Source organism: Giraffa tippelskirchi, chromosome 10 (assembly GCF_054371585.1).
Source record: "Giraffa tippelskirchi isolate mGirTip1 chromosome 10, T2T-mGirTip1v1.2.pri, whole genome shotgun sequence".
In the NCBI taxonomy this organism is placed as follows: domain Eukaryota; kingdom Metazoa; phylum Chordata; class Mammalia; order Artiodactyla; family Giraffidae; genus Giraffa; species Giraffa tippelskirchi.
The window spans coordinates 81,738,294-81,763,905 of record NC_137284.1 but is presented as its reverse complement, the minus strand read 5'-3'; the positions used below and the strand labels follow the sequence as shown (position 1 = coordinate 81,763,905).

Here is a 25,612-nt window from a genome sequence, read left to right as displayed (position 1 = left end):
ATGCTGCTAAGTAATATAAATATGCATAAACATAAAAGGATTAAGGGGAGAAGATAGAAAGGAAGGAGAGGAGAAAGATTCTGACTCTGCTCTTTTTACTGCATTGCTTCTTTTTACTATATCACTTTACTGCATACTTACCAGATGAAAGATTATAGGATGGTCTAAAACTTAGTAGGCAAAATGACCTGGCAATGGATAACCCCACCATATGGTCACACATTGCAAATTTGCTTAGTGCCATATGTAGTACCCGTTTTCTAAAAGAGCAGACTTTGTTGCTGTTTACTCTTAGGTGAAGTAGAATCTCAAGTATAGGTCAGCAAAGATTGACAAGCAGTGTTCTGGGATAAATGTAGGGCATGATATGAAGAACAGAACTCTTTAATTACCAAAAGACGTCATTGTTAAAGCAAAAAGATGGCTTTGAGAATTCAAATAGACTTCTCCAAACAGATCAGATGAATGGAAGAACTGTACAGTTGACGTAGGCATATGGAAGAAATAGTTCTCTCCTGGTTAGATACACAGGAGGACTATTTATGTGCCTCTTTTAGAGAAGACAAGGTTAGTTTGCAGACCAGAGCCAATTTGGGAATGTGGAAGCCTTCATAAAAATCTACTTTCAAATTCTGAATATTTTTAATCTAAATGTGCTGCTAAGGAAAGAATTTTTCACTGTTGCCAATGTTGTTCTTATTGTTTAGGTATGCAATAAGCAAAATAATAACAACAAAAAAAGTAATTTGCACTTTGGAAATGCACCAAATATATGAGCCATCTTTTAAAAATGTTTTTAAATAGGGAATAATAAAAATCATTTAGGTACTTAAAAATTAGGGTATGTTGTTTTACTTTACAAAAAACTGTATCTGTAGTTCTGTAGTTTTAAATTTTTAATGTCTTCAAGTAAAGGTTTTTTTTCTCTTTTAATTCCTGAGAATGGGATAAAGTAAATTATGCTTGTTATAATTAAAAGGAGTAAGTGTAATACAAAGATGATATTATTATGCAAAACAAATCAGTGGAAGGCATAAAATAAAGACAGAGAAAGTTTGTTCTTTCTTGTTCTTGATAAAGTTGTTTTAGATTGTTGCTATAGGCATTGCATCCCTTTGGCTCCCTACTTACATTCCCACCTCTCCCAACACTCCATTTCCAGGTCCTGCTGCAAATTGTTTCCGTTTTTAGAGGTGTGTGCTGTGAGGTTCTTCAGAATAGGAGATAAATCCTATCATAGTATTAATCCCTACTGCACTGGTGAAATTATAGTCACTGACTCTTAATTTAAAAACTAAGTAACAAAAATATTTTTAGTGAGTATAGCCAGAAAAGTATTTCAGTGAAACTGTTAACAGTGGTTTTTATTGTTTAAAAAAAGAAAGTAAAAACACTACAGCACAACAGCCTTCATAAACTAATACTCAGTTACTGTTCAATTACAAAGTCAGAAGATATTATGAGTTTTGATATAAACTGGAAGTGTAATATGGTTTTTCCAGTAGTCATGTATGGATATGAGAGTTGGACTATAAAGAAAGCTGAGTGCCGAAGAATTGATGCTTTTGAACTGTGGTGTTCGAAAGTCTCGGAGAAGACTCTTGAAAATCCCTTGGACTTCAAGGAGATCCAACCAGTCCATCCTAAAGAAAGTCAGTCCTGGGTGTTCATTGGAAGGACTGATGTTGAAGCTGAAACTCCAATATTTTGGCCACCTGATGGGAAGAGCTGACTCATTTGAAAAGACACTGATGCTGGGAAAGATTGAGGGCAGGAGGAGAAGGGGACGACAGGATGAGATGGCATCACCGACTCAATGGACATGAGGTTGGGTAAACTCTGGGAGTTGGTGATGGACAGGGAGGCCTGGTGTGCTGCGGTTCATGGGGTTGCAAAGAGTCAGACGTGACTGAGTGACTGAACTGAACTGAACTGAAAGGGTTTAAATTGTTTTCATGTTTTCCAGTGAGAATTTTAGTTTCAGTTGAAACATTCCATTACAGTTTTAGGCTGTGAATTTTATGTTGACTTGTCACTAAGAAGTAAGGAGTAATGAGACCTCATATTATATGCTAAAAGATTCTTCTTCTATTTCAAAAAGAAGGGAAGATCTTCAACAAACCCAGTTTTTAGTAATATCAGGAATTAAGAAGAAGCAATATTTATCATTGACTCAGTTTTCAACACCTTCAATTATTAATTTAATCATTTAATGTTAGAGAAATTAGCAACTTGCCTAAGGCCATGTGACTAATCTATGGAACAACAAAGGACCCACAAATTTTTAATTTTTACTTTGTAACCCAGAATAATAGGCCACCCAAGCTCTGATAATTTATAAACCTTAGGAGAAGCAATTAAAGTATCAGAAGCCAAAAGAAAAAAATAAAATCAGTATGGGTTCATGAAGGAGGCAGTTTTCTGTTTCCAAATACCATGATTTATTTATAAGTATATTTCCTTTTAGTTGACTTTGTGGCACCTTTACATTTAAAATCTGAAGACTGAAAGTAACCATGGAAGTCACTTTTTTCCCCAACTCCATAAACTGGCACTTAACCATTCCTGTTCAATTGATGTCTGCTGTTTGAGTACCTGCCAGAAAAGGAGATGCCTAACATCTCAGTTGGACATTCAGACTTGTCTTGTAAACAGGGAATTCTTATCTACAACCTATATTATTCTTAAGTCTTAAGAATTAGAGAAGAATTGGCCATAACCCAACTATTTTCACAAAGGCATTAATATTTTCAAAGTGAATCTTCATCTTTGATCTTCCATACTTTAAGAAACTTGGCAGTGTATCTTCAGTACTAGCTTTCCCACTTGTCTGTCTAGTTTCTATTTGAATTTTTATGATAGATATTGGTGACTTTCATTGTATATTTCTTTTTCTAGTCTTTCCTTAGTGTTATAACTTGAAAGTAAAATATCAGTATAGGATTAAGTTACAAATCTGGGCACTGGTGGGTATTGCCATTCCTACCTGCCAGGCACCAGCTATCTGTAATGTCTACATGTCACTGTTTTAGAAACAGGACACCCAGAATTAACCTGTTCTCAGATTGATGGCTGTCAGATAAAAATTGACAAGAAGACAGATAAACAGGTCTGTATTTTCTACTTTAAGAAAATCAACATCTTGTCTTGTGGCTTTAAACCTGTAGAAATACCAAGAGTGTTTTATTTATTTATTTATTTATTTATTATCTGGCAAACTAAAACATTAGCTCTTAGACAAATTTGCCCCAGGACAGAAAGGCTGGCCCAATTTCTTATAAATTCTCTCAGTGGAGGAAGCCAGAAAATGTGTTAGTCTAGTTCAGGTTGTTGGATTTGCTACAGGAAAAATCAAACCACACTACAAAGATTTACCAGATAATTATGTTGTCTTTAACCACAAACTAATAACTAAGGACTTATGAAGGATTTAAGATATTTGAAGAGAAAAACAAATTCTAAATCTATTCCTGTTCTTTAAAATCACAGTCACATTTCCAACTAAATAAATTACCTTCTCCATTCTGGAATCTGCAAGGCCCAGTAGAATATGCAGTAGACCAGGAAAGGGGAATTCAAGAAAGGGGTTATAATTACAATACTGTTATAAATTTACTCAGAAAAATCACTTATGTTTGATTTGCCTCCATTTATTTGGATCTATATTGTGATAGCTGGTCTCTTTGCTTAATACCTAAACGTAATGTTTTTCTATAAATGGTGAAAAATTGTTTATAAAAAAAGAATATAGACAAATATTTCTATCAACTGGTAATATGCTTTTTTCTGAAAATAATGTTTTGCCAAAAGAACATTATTTGGGCAAAATAAAAGTAGCTTAACATGGTTAAATATTTTCTCATTGGGGAATGTACCATTTGGTTTCACATATATGTTTGATGTTTGTCAGAGCTCATATTTATGTATCTAGTTACATGTTACGGGAATATTTTTGTTGTAACTCTTTATTAACTGAGGATAGTGCTCGTTAAAGTTATGTAAATAAATATATGTATGTATCTATCTATCTTCCAGTTCTTTGAACAATAATTTCTTAGACTTAAGGGAAATATTCTTAAAAATTTTGGTGTGTGTGTGATTTCAGAACAAAAAGAATTCTATAGACAGGGTAATATATAACACTAATCCAATATAAAATGATAATCTTTGCCATTTAACTATAAATGATTAATCCTTACATGTGACCCATATTTGGCATTATAAAATACTCTTCATTATTGTCCCTGTTGTCAAAAACCTTACATTGTTGAATATATTTTTTTACATTATTAGATTAATAATTCCATATATTTTGAGAATAAATATTTTTTACCTTATTACTTTCTTCTATCTATATTTTGTTCTATAATTAGACTTTTAAAATATCACAAAATCAAGTCAGAGGTTATGCATACTACTTTGATCATGCTGCTACTTTGGTGCATGCTTTTGTTGGCAAGATTGGGGGCCATTCATGCTCATTCTTGAAAGATCTACCTATCTGTTTATCTAATCTCTCTATCTCAAATCATCATCTATCAAGGCCTTCTACCTAAAATGAATTCTCTGTCAGACTCTGTGAACTCTACAAATGGACTACTCTAAACTACTCAGATAAAGTTAATTATGCCATAAATATCATTTTCAGAGTAGTGAACATAGTGGTTTTTTGCATTAAAAAATAAAACATAAAATATTTGTGTAAGATTTACATAGTCAAGAATTATACTTAACTTAGACTCTTTACTTAATAGGAATGTATTTACAAAGTATATTCAAAGCTAAGATGTCTCTCCTGGAGGAAAATTTCACATCTTGAAGCAGATAGAAATTTCCAGTGTTTATGCTCTGTACCTCCTTTTGGTTTAGATAGCTATTCATTGCTGATGTGAAAGAAGAGGGAGATGAATGGCATCCTTACAAGGAAGACAAACATCTGGAATCAAGGAGTAGGCTCCACAAGTCATTAAAGCCTTGCTCTAAGTAAAAGGCAAAATTCTACAAGTGTCTTGAAAACATTAGGGTAAGACTCATTTGTCCTTAGGCTATGTGGGCTATGCTCTTGACTTACTGGTCACTGGCTCATGATCAAGTTTGTTTTTCTGATCTCCTGATGGACTTTCTGCTCTACACTGCTACATAAACCACCAGACTACACCCTCAATCATATTTGGAAATGTTTCCTGAGAAGTGGTTTTTGCAGTAACTTTTTTCCCTCCAGTTCTGGCAAGCAGTTCAATCCCACCTAATCTTATCCCTCATTTATTATTATTATTTTTATTTTAGTGCTGGAAGGGATTTCTTGGATTCAGCTCTTCCCTTTGCTTCTGGTTTATTTAAACTTAAATATAGCTGAAATTTATCAACAAGGAAGTACTAAACAAACCTTTGTTTAAGTTTCCAATATCATTCTAAAGATTCTCTTATTTTGACCTAACTATAATACAGATGACTACAATACAGACTAGAGATCTCTTCAAAAAAGTTAGAGATACCAAGGGAACATTTCTTGCAAACATAGGCACAGTAAAAGGCAGTAATCATATGGACCTAACAGAAGCAGAACATATTAAGAAGAGGTGACAAGAATACACAAAACTATACAAAAAAGATCTTAATGACCCAGATAACCATGATGGGGTGATCACTCATCTAAAGCCAGACATCATGGAGTGCGAAGTCAAGTGGGCCTTAGAAAGCATCACTATGAACAAAGCTAGGGGAGGTGATGGAATTCCAGTTGAGCTATTTCAAATCCTAAAAGATGATGTTGTGAAAGTGCTGCACTCAATATACCAGCAACTTTGGAAACCTCAGCAGTGGCCACAGGACTGGAATAGGTCAGTTTTCATTCCAATCCCAAAGAAAGGCAATGCCAAAGAATATTTGAACTACTGCAGAATTGTACTTCTCTCACACGCTAGTAAAGTTATGCTCAAAATTCTCCAAGCCAGGCTTCAACAGTACCTAATCCCTGAACTTCCAGATGTTCCAGCTGGTTTTAGAAAAGGCAGAGGAACCAGTGATAAAACTGCCAACATCAGTTGGATCATAGAAAAAAACAAGAGAGTTCCAGAAAAACATCTACTTCTGCTTTATTGATTATGCCAAAGCCTTTGACTGTGTGGATTTCAACAAACTGTTGAAAATTCTTCAAGTGATGGGAATACCAGACCACCTGACCTGCCTCCTGAGAAATATGTGTGCAGGTCAAGAAGCAACAGTTAGAACCGGACATGGAAAAATGGATTGGTTCCAAATCAGGAAAGGACTATGTCAATGCTGTGTATTGTCACCCTGTTTATTTAATTTCTATGCAGAGTACATCATGCAAAATGCCAGGCTGGATGAACCACAAGATGGAATCAAGATTGCAGGGAGAAATATCAACAACTTCCGATACGCAGATGACACCACATGTATGGCAGAAAGTGAGGAGGAACTAAAGAGCCTCTTGATGAAAGTGAAAGAAAGCATGAAAAAGCTGGCTTAAAACTCAACATTCAAAAAACGAAGATCATTGCATCCAGTCCCATCACTTTATGGCAAATAGATGGGGAAACAATGGAAATAATGAAAGACTTATTTTTCTTGAGCTTCAATAAAAAGTTATGACCATCCTAGAGAGCATATTAAAAAGCAGAGACATTATTTTGCCAACAAACGTCCGTCTAGTCAAAGCTATGTTTTTTCCAGTAGTCATGTATGGATGTGAGTTGGACTATAAAGAAGGTTGAGTGCCAAAGATTTGATGCTTTTGAACTGTGGTCTTGGAGAAGAATCCTGAGAGTCCTTTGGACTGCAAGGAGATCAAACCAGTCAATCCTAAAGAAAATCGGTCCTGAATATTAATTGGAAGGACTAATGCTGAAGCTGAAGCTTCAATACTTGGCCACCTGATGCAAAGAACTGACTCGCTGGAAAAGACCCTGATGCTGGGAAAGATTGAAGGCAGGAGGAAAAGGGGATGACAGACGATGAGATGGTTGGATGGCATCACTGACTCGATGGACATAAGTTTGAGCAAGCTCTGGGAGTTGGTGATGGACAGGGAAGCCTGATGTGCTGCAGTCCATGGGGTCACAAAGAGTTGGACATGACTGAGCTACTGAACTGAACTGATAATACAGATGAAAATAGGTTATGCATGATATTTTGGTTAGATCATTTCCTCATCATTTATTGCTATTGTAATTGTCTTTTCTTCTTTAGAAAGTATAAGAGATTTGAATTTTGCTTGTCATTGCTCTTTATAAGGGCACAGTTGTTTTTTTTTTATAAAAATAGTGTTTAATTTTTTTAAATTTATTTTTAATTGGAGGATAATTGCTTTACAATATTGTGTTGGTTTCTGCCATACATCAACATGAAACAGCCATATGTATACACATGTCTCCTCCTTCTTGAACTCCCTCCCACCTCCCATCCCATCCCACTCCTCCAGGTTGTCACAGAGCACGAGGCTGAGCTCCCTCTGCTACACAGCAACTTCCTATTAGCTATCTAGTTTACATACAATAATGTATATATTTCAATGCTTCTCTCTCAATTCATCCCACCCTCTACTTCCCTTGCTGTGTCCATGAGTCTGCTCTCTATCTATGTCTGAGTCTCTATTCCTGCCCTGCAAATAAGTTCATCAGTACCATTTTTCTAGATTTCATATATATGCCTTAATATACAGTATTTGGTTTTCTTTTTCTAACTTACTTCACTCTACATAATAGGCTGTAGGGATAGTGTTTAGTGTTAACATAGTAACATTTTACACAACATCATCTTTTGCCAACATTCCTAAAAAAGAAAAAGAAAAATTATAGTATAGGGAAACTCTATGCCAGGAAAAGTACTGGATCCTTGATAGAGATTAACTTCACCATTAATTTATTAATGTAACAAATATTTATTGAGCAATCACTAGTTGCTCCTCATTATACAAGTCATGTGGATTACATCAGTGAAAAAAGAAGAAAAAGAAAACAAAGTTCTGCCCTGATGAAGCTTTTATTCTACCCAGAGTTGAGGTTGGAAAGATTAATATGATATCATATATATAACAAAATTATTTGGCATGGTTGGAGGTAATAAATATATGGAAAATCATAGAGCAGTCTTTGCAGACTAGACATGTAGGTGACTCAGTGACAATTTTAATCAGTAGTCACAGTGGGCTTCATTGAGCAGGTGACATGTGATCATAGAGAAGAAAGCTATGAAGGCCTGAATGTGGGAGCACACTTAGCATGTTTCCGACATCAACAAGGCCAGAGTGGCTGGAGTGGAGTGAGCAGGCAAAGAGTAGAGGATGGGACCAAAAGTGTAATAGAGGCCTCGATCTCATAGGTTCTCAAAAGGGCCTTGTAAGCCATTGCAAGTATTTCAGCTGTAGTTCTAAATAAATGGGGTGATATTGTAGGGATTTGATTAATAGGATAATATGATGAAACATAAGATCTATTACAATTACTCTGACCTATTTGTTAGGAAACCTCTAGAGGAAAAAGAGGACATTTAAAATAATGGTAACTCAGATAAATGAGGTGGGTGTACATGATTGAACTGTGGTGAGTTCTGCATGTCTTTTGAAAATATAGCTATGGATATTTTCTGATAGATTAGATCTTATATAAATGAAAAAGATGAATCAAATATTTAAACTGCAAGATTACCTAAGATTTATCAAAGGATTGACAATAGCTTGAGAAGAAGGAAAGTTATGACCAACCTAGATAGCATATTAAAAAGCAGAGACATTACTTTGCCAACAAGGTCCATCTAGTCAAGGCTATGGTTTTTCCACTAGTCATGTATGGATGTGAGAGTTGGACTGCGAAGAAAGCTAAGTGCCGAAGAATTGATGCTTTTGAACTGTGGTGTTGGAGAAGACTCTTGAGAGTCCCTTGGACTGCAAGGAGATCCAACCAGTCCATCCTAAAGGAGATCAGTCCTGGGTGTTCATTGGAAGGACTGATGTTGAAACTGAAACTCTAATACTTTGGTCACATCATGCGAAGAGTTGACTAATTGGAAAAGACCTTGATGCTGGGAAGGATTGGGGGCAGGAGGAGAAGGGGATGACAGAGGATGAGATGGCTGGATGGCATCACTGACTCGATGGACATGACTTTGGGTAAACTCTGGGAGTTGGTGATGGACAGGGAGGCCTGGCGTGCTGCGATTCATGGGGTCTCAAAGAGTCAGACACTTACTGAACTGAACTGAGCTGAGAAGAAGGACCAAGACTGAGGTTTGGGATATTTATTTTAAGGGTCAGGGAAAAGAAGAGGATAACATATAAGTAGATTCAAGTAAGTAAAAGGACAAGAGAAAGCAGGCACCTAGAAACCAAGAAAGGGAAAAAAATCAAAACAGCAGTAAATGTCAACTGTTTTAAAAGCAAGTATTAATCAGAAGTCAATCAGGAACATAGAACCACTGTGTGTGTTGTAGAAAAATTATTACTTATGGAATTGCAAGAGGAGCTAAGGAAGTAAGAAAAATGATCTCCAAAAAGGATATAAGTGATCAAGGAAACGTTGCTAACCAGCCTTCCTGAAAGGACAGTTAGTAGAGAAGCCTGTGGAAGGCTGTTGCCTTTGCATTTGGTCATGGCTTGGCTTGTTGTTGATGAGCAGAGCTGTTAGTTGGGAGAAAAGCTGTAAGCAGGGAGGGGTTAGAGGAAAGATAAGTTGAAAGCCACCAGCACTTTGTGTCTATTTATTAGCATGCAGAAGCACTATAATCTCCACGAAGTAATCAATGATTCTTCAATTTTGTCTTCCCAATCTTGTGACTATTTCCCTCTTGGCTAATACCAACTCAAAACTATAAAGGGAAAAAAAATTCTAGAAAATGTAGTTATAGCTTGGCCATGTTGACATAGTATGAAACTACTACAATCCACCACTTTTCAACTTGATAGCCATATGTACCAATTTGAATTATATTTCATTTTCACCTAAAGACAATAGCAAAAGCTTGTGTTAGCTTTAGTTGGTATAACTATCCCTCCTGCTGCTAAAAACATACTACTCTCCAAAAGAGGATACAAAATCTATGTAGCACAGTATCAACATGTGGGTAACCTTCAGTCATTATTTAGCTGTGATGTATCCCCTCTTGATATTTTATAACTAATTTACTGATGAGATATAAGTTTAACCATTCTATTAACCTCACGTCCAAGGTCACAGAACCCCCAGCAAGACAGTAGGTGCTGGAGCTGCGGCTGTGCAGCACTGGAGCAGTGGCTGTGCAGAGCTGGAGTGGCTGTGAGGAGATACCCCGTGCTCAAGGGCAAAGGAGAAGCCCCAGCAAGACAGTAGGAGGGGAAAATTCACATTTAGAATCAAATCCCATTCCACTAGAGATTCTCAGGGGGCTCAAACAAACCTTGTGCAAACCAGGACCCAGGGACACCACAGAGACCGAGACAGAATGTGTTTGAGTGTCTCCTGTGGAGGTACGGGTCAGCAGTGGACTGCTGCAGGAACAGGGGCTCTGGGTGCAGCAGACTTGGTTATGGCATGTGCCCTCTTGGAGGAGGTCACCATTAACCCCACCACAGAGCTGCCAAAACTTACACGGGACTGGGAAATAGACTCTTGGAGGGCATAAACAGAATCTTATGTGCACCAGGACCCAGGAGAAAGGAGCAGTGACCCCACAAGAGACTGACCCAGACTTGCCGGGAGTGTCCAGGAGACTCCAGCAGAGGCGTGGGTCAGTGGTGGCCTGGTGCAGGGTTGGGGGCACTGAGTGTAGCAGTACATGCATGGGATCTTTTGAAAGAGGTTGCAATTATCTTCATTATCTCCACCATAGTTTGGTCCCCAGTAAAGAGCAGGGAGGGAACACAGCTCCACCCATCAGCAGAAAATTGGATTAAACATTTACTGAGCATGGCTCCACCCCTCAGAACAAGACCCAGTTTCCCCCTCAGTCAGTCTCTCCCATCAGGAAGCTTCCATAAGCCTCCTATTCTTCTCCATTAGAGGGCAGACAGACTGAAAACCACAGTCACAGAAAACTAACCAATCTGATCACATGGACCACAGCCTTGTCTATCTCAATGAACCTATGAGCCATGCCGTGTAGGGCCACCCAAGATGGACGGGTCATGGTGGAGAGTTCTGACAAAACGTGGTCCACTGGAGAAGGGACTGGCAAACCACTTCAGTATTCTTGCCTTGAGAACCCCATGAACAGTATGAATAGCAAAAATATAGGACACTGAAAGATGAACTCCCCAGGTCAGTAGGCACCCAATATGGTACTGGAAAAGAGTGGAGAAATAGCTCTAGAAAAATGAAGAGACAGAACCAAAGCAAAAACAATACCCAGTTGTGGATGTGAATGGTGATGAAAGTAAAATCCGATGCTGTAAAAAGCAATATTGCATAGGAACCTGGAATGTTAATCAAGGCAAATTGGAAGTGGTCAGATAGGAGATGGCAAGAGTGAACGTCAACATTTTAGGAATCAGCGAACTGAAGTGGAAGTCAAGAAACACCTGGAGTAACAGGCAAATTTGGCCTTGGAGTACAGAATGAAGCAGGGCAAAGGCTATAGAGTTTTACCAAGAGAACACACTGGTCATAGCAAACACCCTCTTCCAACAACACGAGAAGACTCTACACATGGACACCACCAGATGGTCAATACCAGTCATAGCTATGATTTATATTGTCTTTCTTATCCTACTCATTTCACATTTCCTTTGCCCTCAGGAAGAACCTCATCTGGGTACGTATCATTGCCTAATGGTGTGACCCATGCCTTTATTCCTGACTAGTCTGTCCATTGACAGTCTCCCTGTATCAGGCTATTGTAATTTGTTTCCTTAAATTTTACTACAGAAAGTTGATAAATGGAGGGATATCTCAGAGGATCACCTGCATTCCAGCTATACTGCTTCTAAACCCTTCATCTCTACCCAATTTCCACTTAATAGTCAGAATGTGTTCTCCAATCTGTATAGTAACCCTATTCTTTTCCTGTTGATACATCATAATGAGAAATCCAGAGTGACCAGGTGACAGACTGAATTTCTAGGGTTCTGTAACCACTGCTATACTTCCTGGTGGTAACATTCCACCAGGAATGCAAGCTCCCTCCATTAATCCAGCAAAACCCAGTGTTGCAGGAAGGGAAGCACATGCTTTGTGTAAGGTTGAAAATTCACTATACATTGTGATTTTACTACTCACAGAATTAGACTGTTGGTTTGGTTTTCAGAAATTTCAACCTCTGTGACTATAGCAGTCAAGGCTTTTTTTTTTCTTTTAGGAAGTTTTAGAATTTATTTTTTTCTTACTATATCTTTAAATGAGAATTAAAGATTTAAGTTTATAATTTTCTTTCTCCAAGTTTCTACCACACTTAAAAGCATGTGACCAGGGACTTTTTGATGGTCTGGTAATTAAGATTCCATGCTTCCATTTCAGAGGCACAAGTTTGATTCTTGGTCAGGGAACTAAGATCCCATATGCTATGCAGCACAGCCCCCTTGCCCCGCCCCCCAAATAAGTGATCTACCAAACCTATTGTGACCCTATTGTTTCTAAAGATTTAGTGGTAACAACATCTTGGCTACTTAAAACCTTGATTCTGTAGACACCTGGTTATAGATGTTTATAAGTAATAATGTCAGCAATTGTTTGCCATTATATGATATGTGGCTCAGACAGTAAAAAATCTGCCTGCAATGTGGGAGACCTAGGTTCAACCCCTGGGTTGGGAAGATGCCCTGGAGAAAGGCATGGCTACCCACTCCAGTATTCTTGCCTGGAGAATTCCTTGGACAGAAGAGCCTGTAGGATAAAGTCCATGGGGTTGCATAGAGTCAGACACGACTGAGGGACTAACACTTTCAAATAGAATCCAGCATTCCTCCACCCTCAACATATGCTATGAACTATTCCATTGTTCCCTCTCTCACTATCAAAAGTGTCATTTATACCTTTGAATCTAATCAGATCACATAAATAATCCCACATTTCTATCCTTAAAGTTATATTGACTCAGACCCATATGCCATGAAATAATTAATATTTCCAACCATATTTTGATAGAGGATTTCCGATATAGACAATACTTGACACTTTCCAAATGATTCATCTAAGCATTTCATTAAATATGCTTTGAGACAAAGAAAACTAACTATTAAATATATGAAAAAGTGTTAGTTGCTCAGTTGTGTCCGACTCTTTGCGATCCCATGGACTGTAGCCCACCAGGCTCCTCTGCCTGTGAAATTCTCCAGGCAGGAATACAAGAGTGGGTAGCTATGCCCTTCTCCAGGGGATCTTCCCGACTCAGGGATCGAACCCAGGTCTGAGTCTCCTGCATTCCTGCATTGGCAGGCAGATTGTTTATCACTGAGCCACCTGGGAACCCCTTTTATACCTTGTTGTGTAGCTTCACACTATTGCATCAAATAGATGTACTTATTTAAACATTCCCCTACTCTTAGTTAATTTCACAGTACAAAAGCCAGTGGATTTTTTGATTGCAACAATCAGAAAACAATTCAAAGTTCTTAAACCAAAAAGTGAAAAGTAGTATCTTGGTTGAGAAACTGTGACGTAATTATTCATTATCTAGCAACTTCAAGTTAAATGTCACATTTAATAATTTCCAACATATTTAAAATAAAATAAGATAAGTGGACAAATCTCCCATTTTGATAAAGAGAAATAAAGAGATAACACCCAGCAATCACTGGTCCAAATCTCAAAACATATCCTGTAGAGCAGTAAATACCAGATGTCCTCCTTTCCCTTCCAGCAGCAATGGAATGAGTTCCATGTCCAGCCAATCTTATTCTGCTTTCTAGGAAGGTCTCTTGTTTTCACTCCATGGTCAGTCACATTTGAAGGGCCTTAAGGAGGAGGATTTTCTTACTGGAAAAATCCTCATCTTTATTGCTCATGTCCTCAGAGTATGGGTTTGGGAACCCATAGACTGAGGAGTAAGTATAGCTGTGCCAGGACTTGTAGCCTCCTTCAGGGTTTATCAGGAAAAGTACCTCCCTCAAATGATTAGCAAGATGTCACCTTTCTTATTTGTGGTCAAGTTCCAAAGGCAAATATCAGTGGAGGACCACAGGTGATTTATCATGACTTTGGTCTGGGAATTCCTTCTCTTACGGAAAAAATTTTGTATCTGTATCTCCCTCACTCTCAGCTAATGACTTAGGTCCATTTCTCAACAAATTTTGAATGAATAGCCAGAGATAAAGGTGAGAAATCACCCCTTGTACAAAGGTTAAGAAAGAACTTTTCTCAACAAATTAATTTGCTTTCTTTTATTTTTCCAGACAAGCCTGTTTCAACACAATGGAAATGAGACTTTAATGAAGGCCATAGGAATGAGCTTATAAAAATGCTCATATTTTTCTTTATTTCCTGACTTTGTAACTCCTAGTTTCATTCTTGTACAATAGAATACATTTCAAACACCTGTTTTTTGTATCTGTGGAAAAAAAAAGATAGTAAGATAGCCACCTTTTTAGCTGAGGAAGAAGGATCCTCATGTTCCTCTCTCCAATTCTGTATTTTAGAGTTTGCATTTTAACATATCTCCTTATTTATCATGTTCCTATGCTTTTGGCTTATCTTTTACTCCAGCCACATCTTGGGAAGCACTTTGGGGAAGTGCAAGATGACAGCACCTCATACACAATATACCTCATGTTTCTAACTTCTGGCATGGGTCTCCCTGATGAAACCATCTTGTAATTACACTTGTGAAACCTGGAGACATCTCTTGACCATTGGGAGGAGGCTAGTAGATAAATGCGTTCTTTTCTTCTTTGAGCAGACAATTCTGGGCATATACTTCAGTGTTCCTCACAAGGTCCTGATGGAAGCTAGTCCACATTGACCATAGCAATGACCAACTCTAGAAAACATTTTTGTTTTGGTTTTCTCTCTTTCTCAATTCACTGTTCCTGGTGCCCCAACCTGATTCTGAGGATTGCTCTCAAACTATGCTTGCTACCTTTCCTCAAATATTTGTTCCAGGCTATTCTTTCTGAAGGAGAACTCAGGCTAAAGCATCTTCAGTTTTACATAAAACAATCATTGTTTTATTTGACATTTTGTTAGTAATTGGCTAGCCCCAGGATGCATCAGGCACAGTTGAATTTCCAGGCTTAAATGATTCCATGAGAATTTCGGCTCCATGTCTTTTCTCTGCTTTCCTCTTAGGCTGTTTCATTCAAGTGGACAGTTTCGCATAGTGGCAAGATTACCACCTCTGGTTCATGGCTTCTACTCTAAGGGAGACTCAGAAAATGCATGCTTCTTTTCCAAAAGTTTCACCAAAAATCCCAGTTGTATCCAGTCAGCTTGGCTTACATCACATCAGACTCAAGTAGTCACTGTCCAGGGTATGGAAGGCTTTGATCCCTGGAGTGATTGAGGGAGGAGAGGGGAGAGATGTGGTTTCCCAAAGAAAGATCAATTTACCATTACAGAATAGCAAAAGATATGTAATAGGCATTGTTTCTTTTTATCCTCCTCCTCCTTTTAGTCTCTCTGCTATTTTAGCAATATTTATTTTATAAATAATCTTATTACTATACTGTAAATTGACTTCTTTATTATACTTTCCCTTGTCTTATAAAGGACAAAGGAATACTTTTAAATTAATAAAATATGTTAAAATAGTTAAACTGCATGAGTAAAATATAAATAAAGTGGAACATTTTGATGAAACTGAGAGTTAGAAGAGAAACTTTAACTCATAGTAGAAGTAAAAGTGAAAGTCACTCAGTCGTGTCTGACTTTTTGAAGCCCCATGTCCATGGGATTCTCCAGGCCAGAATACTGGAGTGGGCAGCCTTTCCCTTCTCCAGGGGATCTTCCTAACCCAGGGATCGAACCCAGGTCTCCTGCATTGCAGGCAGATTCTTGACCAGCTGAGCCACAAGGGAAGCCCAAGAATGCTGGAGTGGGTAGCTTATCCCTTCTCCAGCAGATCTTCCTGACCCAGGAATCAAACTAGGGTCTCCTTCATTGCAGGTGGATTCTTTACCAACTGAGCTATCAAGTCTTAGTAGAGGGCATATGTAAATTTGACTTGAAGCTTTCTTGTGGTTATTATGATCAAGCAAATGCAATTAATGAAGAAAATTTGTTGGTTTTTTTTTCCATGAAAGCAAACATTAAAAAAAAAAAATGGAAAATATTTCTCTCACCAACACCAGAAATTACTTCAGTGGTCCTCACCAAGAAAACCATGTACAATTAACAACATACACTTTCAGTTACTTCTTTATAGTAAAATATTGAAGTATTTCATAGAAGTGGTCCTTCTAAAGCCATTCAGCATAAGCTTAGAGTATTATAGTGAAATGTAATGTAGAGCAAACAGTTCTATGGATGCCAACATGCTAAATTCTGGGTATTTGGTTCTCTAATAGCCTGACTTAATGCCAGTAATAGTGAACAAGTTTTCACTAGTTGTGGTACAAATGGGCATTGGTCCTTAGTGGCTTTCCACTGAAATAGGTCAAACAAAAGGTCTATGGTAATATATACTTGGGAAATTTTATTCTTTTAGAATTAAAAAAAAACTCATTAGTATATTAAATTATTTAGAGGAAATTTATAATAAACATTTTTATTCATTCTTTGTTTCATTCACTTATTTATTCAACATATACTATCTACTCTGCTCCATAATATATGCTAAATGCTTGGAATATTATGGTGAACAAATCCAGATAAAGTGGATGCTCTCATGGAGCCAACAGTCTAGCGGAAGAGACTGACATTCACAACCATATTTAAGGAGATAAAATTACACACTGAAATAAATGCTTCAAAGAGATTAACCTGCCACTGTTCTCTGCTGGGACACTTCTAAATATTATATATATATATATATATAATTGTGAATTGAGTACCAATATGATACCCAATTTTCAGATGAGCAAACTAAGGTACAGAAAACAAAATCACATACCTACTAAAGGATAGAGTTGGAAATGAAACATAGGCAAGGCTCATGCCAGAGTCTTCTATGTGTCTCCTCTAATATGGAAAATGATTTTATAGAACCATCCAAAAAGAAGGGGGCAGATTACAAAGAGACTGAATTATCCTTACTTGCAAGTGATATGTCATGGGAAAATAGAACTGGGTGTGAGTAAAAACTCTTTCTCAGCAAAATGACATTTGGTCAAAATGTTGACACCAGCAAGAACATCATCCTCAGACACTTCTGCTAAGTTCTGTGGATAACTTTTCATGCAGGGCAGCCTGTCTTGCTCTACCACTCTGCCCACAGCATCATTCAGAAATCAATAACTACCCAGTAGTAGGCTTTTTCTCCCCAATCTGAAGTCAGAGAATCCTGTTGCTGATGGCCCCTCTGCCAGCAATTTGTTTGTTCTCAAGTAGGGAATAAACTTTGGAATTGTTTGTTATTGGCTTGGTGATGTGTTTGGACATCCTGATACCATGAAAGAGAGGAAACAATAAACCAAGCAACAAACTGGGTAAGATATTATTAACAAAATACTTACTGGCTCCAATAAAGGAAATCAGAAATGTCTCACACAATACCAACTTAAAATAGTAAGTGGTGTTTTATTCTACAAGAAAATAATCTAAGATTGATAGTAAATACAGTTCAAAATAGCAAAACAAAACATTCCTCCTCAAACAAAGCAAAACAAAATAAAACGCTATAGACTCTCTAGGAATTACCAGTAAGTAGCTTCAAAGACTGTCATAAGTTATAACACAAGACTTAAATAAATGGAAAGAGGTAATATATTTCTGAATGTGATAACTTATTATAAAGTCAACAATAAATTGTCTTAAATTTATCTCTAACTTCAAAATAATTCTAATAAAACTCAAGCAAGATTTTGGAGAAACACGAGAAAACAGTTCTCAAAAAATGTATTAAAAGAATAGAAGTCCATGACTAACTAAAACTATTTTTAAAAGAGTAAAACAGCCAGGAGGCCTCATGCTACTAGATATTAAACTGTCACAGAATCATTATCATAGAAACATTGGAGTACTGATGCAGGAACAGAAAGATACCAACAGTGTCCTGTACATATAGATGCTAAGCATAGGATTAACGAGACACCAAATTTCAGGGGAGAAAAGATGAATTATGTAGTAGATGGCACTGGGAAAACTTGGCTCACTTTTCTGTGGAGAAAACTAAAGTTGTATCACTATCTACATTGTATACAAATGTAAATTGTGGATGGAATAAAGACATGAATAGGAAAAGTGAAATAAAGGACCCAAGCAGAAAAGCTTAGGAACAAATAATAATATTAAGGGCAGATTTGAAAATATCAAATTTTAGGGAACTTTGGTTAAATTTTATCCAGGGTATCTTCCCAACCCCAGGATCGAACCCAGTCTCCTGCATTGCAGGCAGATTCTTTACCAGCTGAGCCACAATGGAAGCCCAAGAATACTGGAGTGGGTAGCCTATCCCTTCTCCAGCATATCTTCCCAACCCAGGAATTGAACTGGGGTCTCCTGCGTTGCAGGCAGGTTTTTTACCAACTGAGCTATCAGGGAATCTCTTAGTCCAGGATAAAATATTTGTAATGCTTCAAACAAAGAATATCTACAAAGAATTTCTGCAAATCAAAAGGAAAACTCAGGAAACCTAAGTAAAAATGGGAAAATAGCACTCCAACAAAGGGCTATGTTATATTATTAATTTGCTTTGTCGTTGTTGTTTAGTCACTAAGTTGTGTCAGACTTTTTTGTGACTCCCTGCACTGTAGACTGCCAGGGTCCTCTGTCCATGAGATTTCCCAGGCAGGAATACTGGCGTGAGTTGCCATTTCCTTCTCTGATTAACTTACTACTTTAAACTAAAGCAATTCCAGGATTCCACAGGATTAGAGCTTAGAAAAATGTCAAGTATTTGTAAATATGTAGAAGATGGAAATTTTTGTGTTCCTGTGCACTGCTGGTAGAAGTTGAGACTGCTATAGATACCTGATGGTATTTAGGGGAATTATATATGCCTGTCTTTTTATGAGTATACTTCTGAACCAATTATTTCACTCTTTATTATATCCCTTGTTATATATACTCTAGTCCATATTGAGGTGTTTTTTGTTTTATTGGTTTTTCACAAAGAAGGGAGTTGGAGGTAATGAAAGAACTCAGCCCAAGACAACTAGGTCATAAAAAAATGTGATGGGACTTTCTGGTGGTCCAGTGGTTAAGACTCTATGCTTGTACTGCAGGGGGCACAGATTCGATCCCTTGTCAGGGAATTAAGATCTTTTATGCCATGTGGCACACACACCCCCAAAAGCCAAAGTCAGTGAAAAAGTAAAGAATGAGCATATTACAAATAAATGTGATGAATGCCCATAGTGGAGTAGTATGGAGCGTTTAGGAACAGTGACTTTGATATGCAATTACCAGCCTAGACAGGTTGTGAAGAGTGCTGACCAGGAAAAGTCAGGGGGAAATATCTTAGATCAAGATCATTTATTTTAATGAAAATAGATATATAGAAGAAACAACTGTTAACATTCCTTACAGATATCTACTTATAAAAGGGCACATATTAAAACAGAGTAGTACAGTGGTCAGTGGAAAGAGAATAGAAGTGGGACTTTTCACTCAAAAATGATAAATAATGAAAAAATATAAAGCAAAATGGGCATTTGTCCTGATTATTACTGCTATGTAACAAATCATCCAAAAATTTAGTGATGTAAAATAACAGCATTTATTATACTCACTGATCTATGAGTTAGGAATTCAGAAAGGCTGCAGTTTGTCTGAGAATTCAGCCTAGAAGATTAAAATGGCTGGGGACACAAGCATCTGGGTCTGGATGATCTATTTTCAAGATGATGTTTTTACTCACATTTGGAATCAAGGATGAGATAATTTAAAGATTGGTCAGACACAACTCAGCGACTGAACAATAGCCAAATGGAGCTGATCAGTAGAACACTTACACATGGCCTCTCTGTGTTGCTGAGGCTTCTCCCAGCCAGATGGCTGGTATCTGAGAGAAAGCATCTAAAAGGGGGCTTCCAGTGAATGGATGTTCCAAGAGAACCAAGTGGAGGGTGGATGTTCTTTAATGACCTACCTCAAAAGTCACATCAAAACAAATCTGCCATACTTTATGATGAAAGAAGCCACATTCACATGCTGATATAAGAAGTATCATAGACTCTACTTCTCAATAGAAGTAGTGGCAAGAAAAACATTAGAGAGATTGTTGAGGTCATCTTTAAAAAAATACAGTGTTACAGTTATGCCCACATAGGTGATGATAATGTTCCATGAACTATTTGTTTAATCAATTCTGCCCCTCAAGTTTCAAAAAATAAAGAGGGAGAGAAAGGAAAGAAGGAGGGGTAGAAGGAAGAGTCTGATCTAAATTGCAGTGTAGAGTATGGTTAGAGAAAGCTGTAGCCCTTGAGCCAAAGTCAAAATTTTGAGTAGAATTTAGTTGGGAAAGAGCATTGCAAGTAGGAGGAACAGCATGTGTTAAGGTCTTGCAGTAAGAGGGAACTGTGGTCATGGCACATACTAGGAAGTGGAACAGAATCAGTGTAATAAGGGCAGCAAGAGATTGAGAGAGAGGGCAGGGAGGGAGTACAAACAACTAGGTCATATGACGCGTGTTGCTCCTAAGAGGAAAAGAAAACAATGGAAGATTGTTAAAAATAACATGACTAAATGTACGTTGTTGACAAGATTTCTCTTTCTGTAGTGTGGCAAAGGAAGAGCAAAGTAGATATAAATAGACCAGTTCATAGAATATTCACATAATTAGAGAGAGAGAAAAGGCTTTCTTGAAGTAAAATGGACAGAGTGGAAGTGAGAAGGTGTGTGCCTGTTCAGGGCAGTAATATCAATGTGAATACTAAAAAGATGGATATGGGTGAGGGGAGGAAGAATTATCCAAGATAATGTCTAACTGTGCAACTAAATAGACTCAACTTTTTATGGGCAAGAGGAAGTTGATTAGAGGCAGTTTATAAATTACGACTCGATTGTCGATTTTGAACATGTTGGGTTCAGAGTAGAAGTCTCAGCTGAAGTAAAATTTTGGAGACATTTGTATAAGTATAGCTTGTTATAAGTATCGACAAAAGTTACTATGATTACTGTTGTTTTTCAGTCACTCAGTCGTGTCTGACTCTGCCACCCCATGGACTGCAGCATGCCAGGTTTGCCTGTCCTTCACTATTTCCAGGAGCTTGCTCAAATTCATGTCCATTGCGTTGGTGATGCTATCCAACCATCTCACCCTCTGTTGTCCCGTTCTCCTGCCTTCAATCTTTCCCAACATCAGAGTCTTTTCCAATGAGTCGGCTCTTCGCATCAGGTGACCAAAGTCTTGGAGCTTCAACTTCAGCATCAGTTCTTGCGATGAATATTCAGGGTTGATTTCCTTTAGGAGTGTCTGCAAGGATCTCCTTGCAGTCCAAAGAACCCTCAAGTCTTCTCCAGCACCACAGTTTGAAAGCATCAATTATTTGGCACTCAGATTTCTTTATGGTCCAACTCTCACATCCATACAGGCTACTGGAAAACTATAGCTTTGACTATAGGGATATTTGTTGGCAAAGTAATGTCTCTGCTTTTTATTATGCTGTCTAGGTCTGTCATAGTTTTTCTTCCAGGAAGCAAGGGTCTTTTAATTTCATGGCTGCAATCACCATCCACAGTGATTTTGGAGCCCAAGCAAATAAAGTCTGTCACGGTTTCTGTTTCCCCGTCTATTTGCCATGAAGTGATGGGACTGTATGCCATGATCTTAGTTTTTTGAATGTTGAGTTTTAAGCCAGCTTTTTCACACTCCTCTTTCACCTTCATCAGAGGCTCTTTAGTTCCTCTTCACCTTCTGCCCTAAGGGTGGTGTCATCTGCGTGTGCTGCACTGTGCTGTGCTTAGTCGCTCAATGGTGTCTGACTCTTTGCGACCCCATAGACTGTAACCTGCCAGGCTCCTCTGTCCATGGGGGTTCTCCAGGAAGATTACTGGAGTGGATTGCCGTGCCCTCCCCCAGGGCCATCTGCATACTTGAGGGTATTGATATTTCTCCTGGAAATCTTGATATTGCTGTACTTCATCCAGCCCTGCCTTTCACATAATGTACTCTGCATATAAGTTAAATAAGCAGGGTGACAATATACAGCCTTGATGTACCCCTTTTCCTATTTGGAACCAGTCCATTGTTCCATGTCCGGTTCTAACTGTTGCTTCTTGACCTGCATACAGATTTCTCAGGAGGCAGGTAAGGTGTTCTGGTATTCCCATCTCTTTAAGAATTTTCCACAGTTTGTTGTGATCCACACACTCAAAGGCTTTAGCATAGTCAGTGAAGCAGAAGTAGATGTTTTTCTGGAACCCTCTTGCTTTATCTGTGATCGAGTGGTTGTTGGCCATTTGATCTAGTTCCTCTGCCTTTTCTAAATCCAGCTGTACATCTGGTTCATGTACTGTTGAAGCCTAGCTTGGAGGATTTTGAGCATTACCTTGCTAGCATGTGTAATGAATGCAATTGTGTGGTAGTTTGAAAAAAGTTGAATTTATTAATGTTTTAGAAAATATGTGACCATACAGTCCCCTTTTTGTATCATCTATGAAAATCATATGGAATAATTGAAATTTCTCCTAAAAAATGAATGGATGCATGTTTTTCAGGAAACTCACTATAAATAGTCTCTTTTGGTCCATCTTTTAAATATTTTGAATGGCAATTTATCTGAGATTGAAAAGCATGACAATTACTTGGAATTCAATAATGGCAACCCACTCCAGTACTCTTGCCTGGAAAATCCCATGGACAGAGGAGCTTGGTAGGCTATAGTCCATGGGGTCTCAAAGAGTCGGACATAACTGAGCGACTGACTTCACAGTGGTTAGTAAATTTATGATCACACTTTAACCAGTCAAGCTGGAGAAAAGAATGACATCTTCTTGAAAACACTGAGCTACCTGATAATAGTAAGATTTATAGCTAAAAATTAGACTTTCAGTATGCTAAACACTTCATGTGGATTAACTCATATATTCATAATAATCCTAAATTAAGTAATAGTATTATTTTCACTTCAAAGATTAGGAAGCAGACACAGAGAATTGCATTTGTTACAAAAAGTTACCTGCAAGTGAAAAAGCTAGTAAAAAGTTAGGTGATTCCTATCTTTGATAAGAAAGACAACACCACTTCTTTGTGAAAGCAAGACATGAATGACATGTTTCATGAGAAATACAGTGTAGTATTTTATGTGGCTTTTTTAAAAAAATAAGACATGTAATGAATTTAATAAAATTGGAAAAATTATAAAACTTCAAAGTCTAATTGGTTTGGAATAGTTTTCTGAAATTAATCAAGTAGAGTATTTCAGATGACTCTTCTATATCTCATGTGGAACGAGGTGTGGAGGGGTGGCAAATTGTGAACTATTTGGCTTGGACACTATGAGTAATATCTAGGTGGAAAATATCTAGACGTGAGATGTGCTTGGAATGTGCTTCTTAATCAGTTTTTGGTAGAATTGGAGCTCCTCATCAGTTTTCTAGCCAAGAGTGTTAGATTGGGTAGGTCATCTTTATGTATTAGAATGCCTTATTTTTAGCATGTTTCTTGGAAGAGATTTTTGGGAGGCCTGACATATTAGTAAATGGGAGTGTAGAACCTTGATGCCAATGTTCAGAAAGGAATTCAGTGTAATTTTTCATTATTTTTAAAATGTTATTTAAAGAGAAAGTATCATATTATTTGCAAGCATTCAGTTCACTTCAGTTCAGTCGCTCAGTCATGTCCGACTCTTTGAGACCCCATGAACCGCAACATGCCAGGCCTACCTGTCCATCACCAATTCCGGCAGTTGACCCAAACTCATGTCCATTGAGTCGGTGATGCCATCCAACAATTTCATCCTCTGTCATCCCCTTCTCTTCCTGCCCTCAATCTTTCCCAGCATCAGGGTCTTTTCAAATGAGTCAGCTCTTCGCATTAGATGACCAAAGTATTGTAGTTTCAGCTTCAACATCAGTCCTTCCAATGAACACTCAGGACTGATCTCCTTTAGGATGGACTTGTTGGATCTCCTTGCAGTCCAAGGGACTCTCAAGAGTCTTCTCCAACACCACAGTTCAAAAGCATCAATTCTTCAGCACTCAGCTTTCTTTATAGTCCAACTCTCACATCCATACATGACCACTGGAAAAATCATAGCCTTGACTAGACAGACCTTTGTGGACAAAGTAATGTCTCTACTTTTTAATATGCTGTCTAGGTTGGTCATAACTTTCCTTCCAAGGAGTAAGTGTCTTTTAATTTCATGGCTGCAATGACCATCAGCAGTGATTTTTGAGCCCCAAAAATAAAGTCAGCCACTGTTTCTACTGTTTCCCCATCTATTCGCCATGAAGTGATGGGACCAGATGCCATGATCTTAGTTTTCTGAATGTTGAGCTTTAAGCCAACTTTTTCACTCTCGTCTTTTACTTTCATCAAGAGGCTCTTTAGTTCTTCTTCACTTTCTGCCATAAGGGTGGTGTCTTCTGCATATCTGAGGTTATTGATATTTCTCCCGGCAATCTTGATTCCAGCTTGTGCTTCCTCCAGTCCAGCGTTTCTCATGATGTACCCTGTATGTAAGCTAAATAAGCAGGTGACAATATACAGCCTTGACGTACTCCTTTTCCTATTTGGAACCAGTCTGTTGTTCTATGTCTAGTTCTAGCTGTTGCTTCCTGGCCTGCATACAGGTTTCTCAAGAGGCAGGTCAGGTGGTCTGGTATTCTCATCTCTTTCAGAATTTTCAAAAGCATTTTATAATTTTTGCAGATTTTTGTTATATATATATTAGAAAGTAAAAGTGAAAATGCTAAGTGTTAGATATTAATTTGGCATAAAATAATGCATAGATTTACATAGATGAGTATGTTTGGCTGTCATAAAAGAAAATACACTTAAATGCTTTGATTAACTGATATAATTAAGAAAAAGTTCAATTTTAGTTTCTGATTGAATAAGAATGATCTGGTAGAAAATAAACCTATAATTACTTGTGTCTTATTTGCCTCTAGCACTTTTTTTTTGGTTTGACTTCTACACTATGAATCATATTCTTGAAACTTCAGGGAACTCAAATCATGTAGCACATTACCTGTAAGTAAAAAGTAAATCTAATATTCAAATGATTGATATATGTATATATCCCATTACATGACTAGTCTACAGAGTTGGGCTTGTAGTGAGACTAATACTAGAATTACAAATATTATAAAGAAAATTATAAAGAAAAATGGACTACACAGACACTTTCTTCCCTTGGCTCTCTTTATATGCTATAGCCCTTTGTCCACTGTGGGAAAATAAAATCTGAGTGTCTTTCCTTTTTTTTTTTCTTTTTTTTTTAAAATGTTTTCGAATTCAACTTTCCTCTTGAATGATCAAGCAAGGACTGAGTGGAGCAAACAAACAAACAAACAAAAAGGATGATAACTGGCTAAGACATTATCTGCCTCTTCCTACTTATGTGCTGTTAAATTATTCCTCATTTCTCCTTAGAATTTGTATTTTTTAAAGAAAACAATCATAGTGTAGTCCCATGGAAAAC

General features: G+C 37.6%; 1 protein-coding gene and 1 long non-coding RNA gene across 3 annotated transcripts in view; both read left to right on the top strand.

Annotated features, from left to right (window-relative positions):
* The window catches only part of LOC145524398 (uncharacterized), a 1,208,145-nt gene that overhangs the window by 222,230 nt on the left and 960,303 nt on the right, over window positions 1–25,612 (top strand). The window lies entirely within an intron of this gene.
* LOC145523129 (uncharacterized) lies at window positions 19,466–25,271 on the top strand. Its single transcript, XR_014066367.1, has 2 exons — window positions 19,466–19,600; window positions 22,829–25,271. It is a non-coding gene; the product is annotated as an uncharacterized LOC145523129 (long non-coding RNA).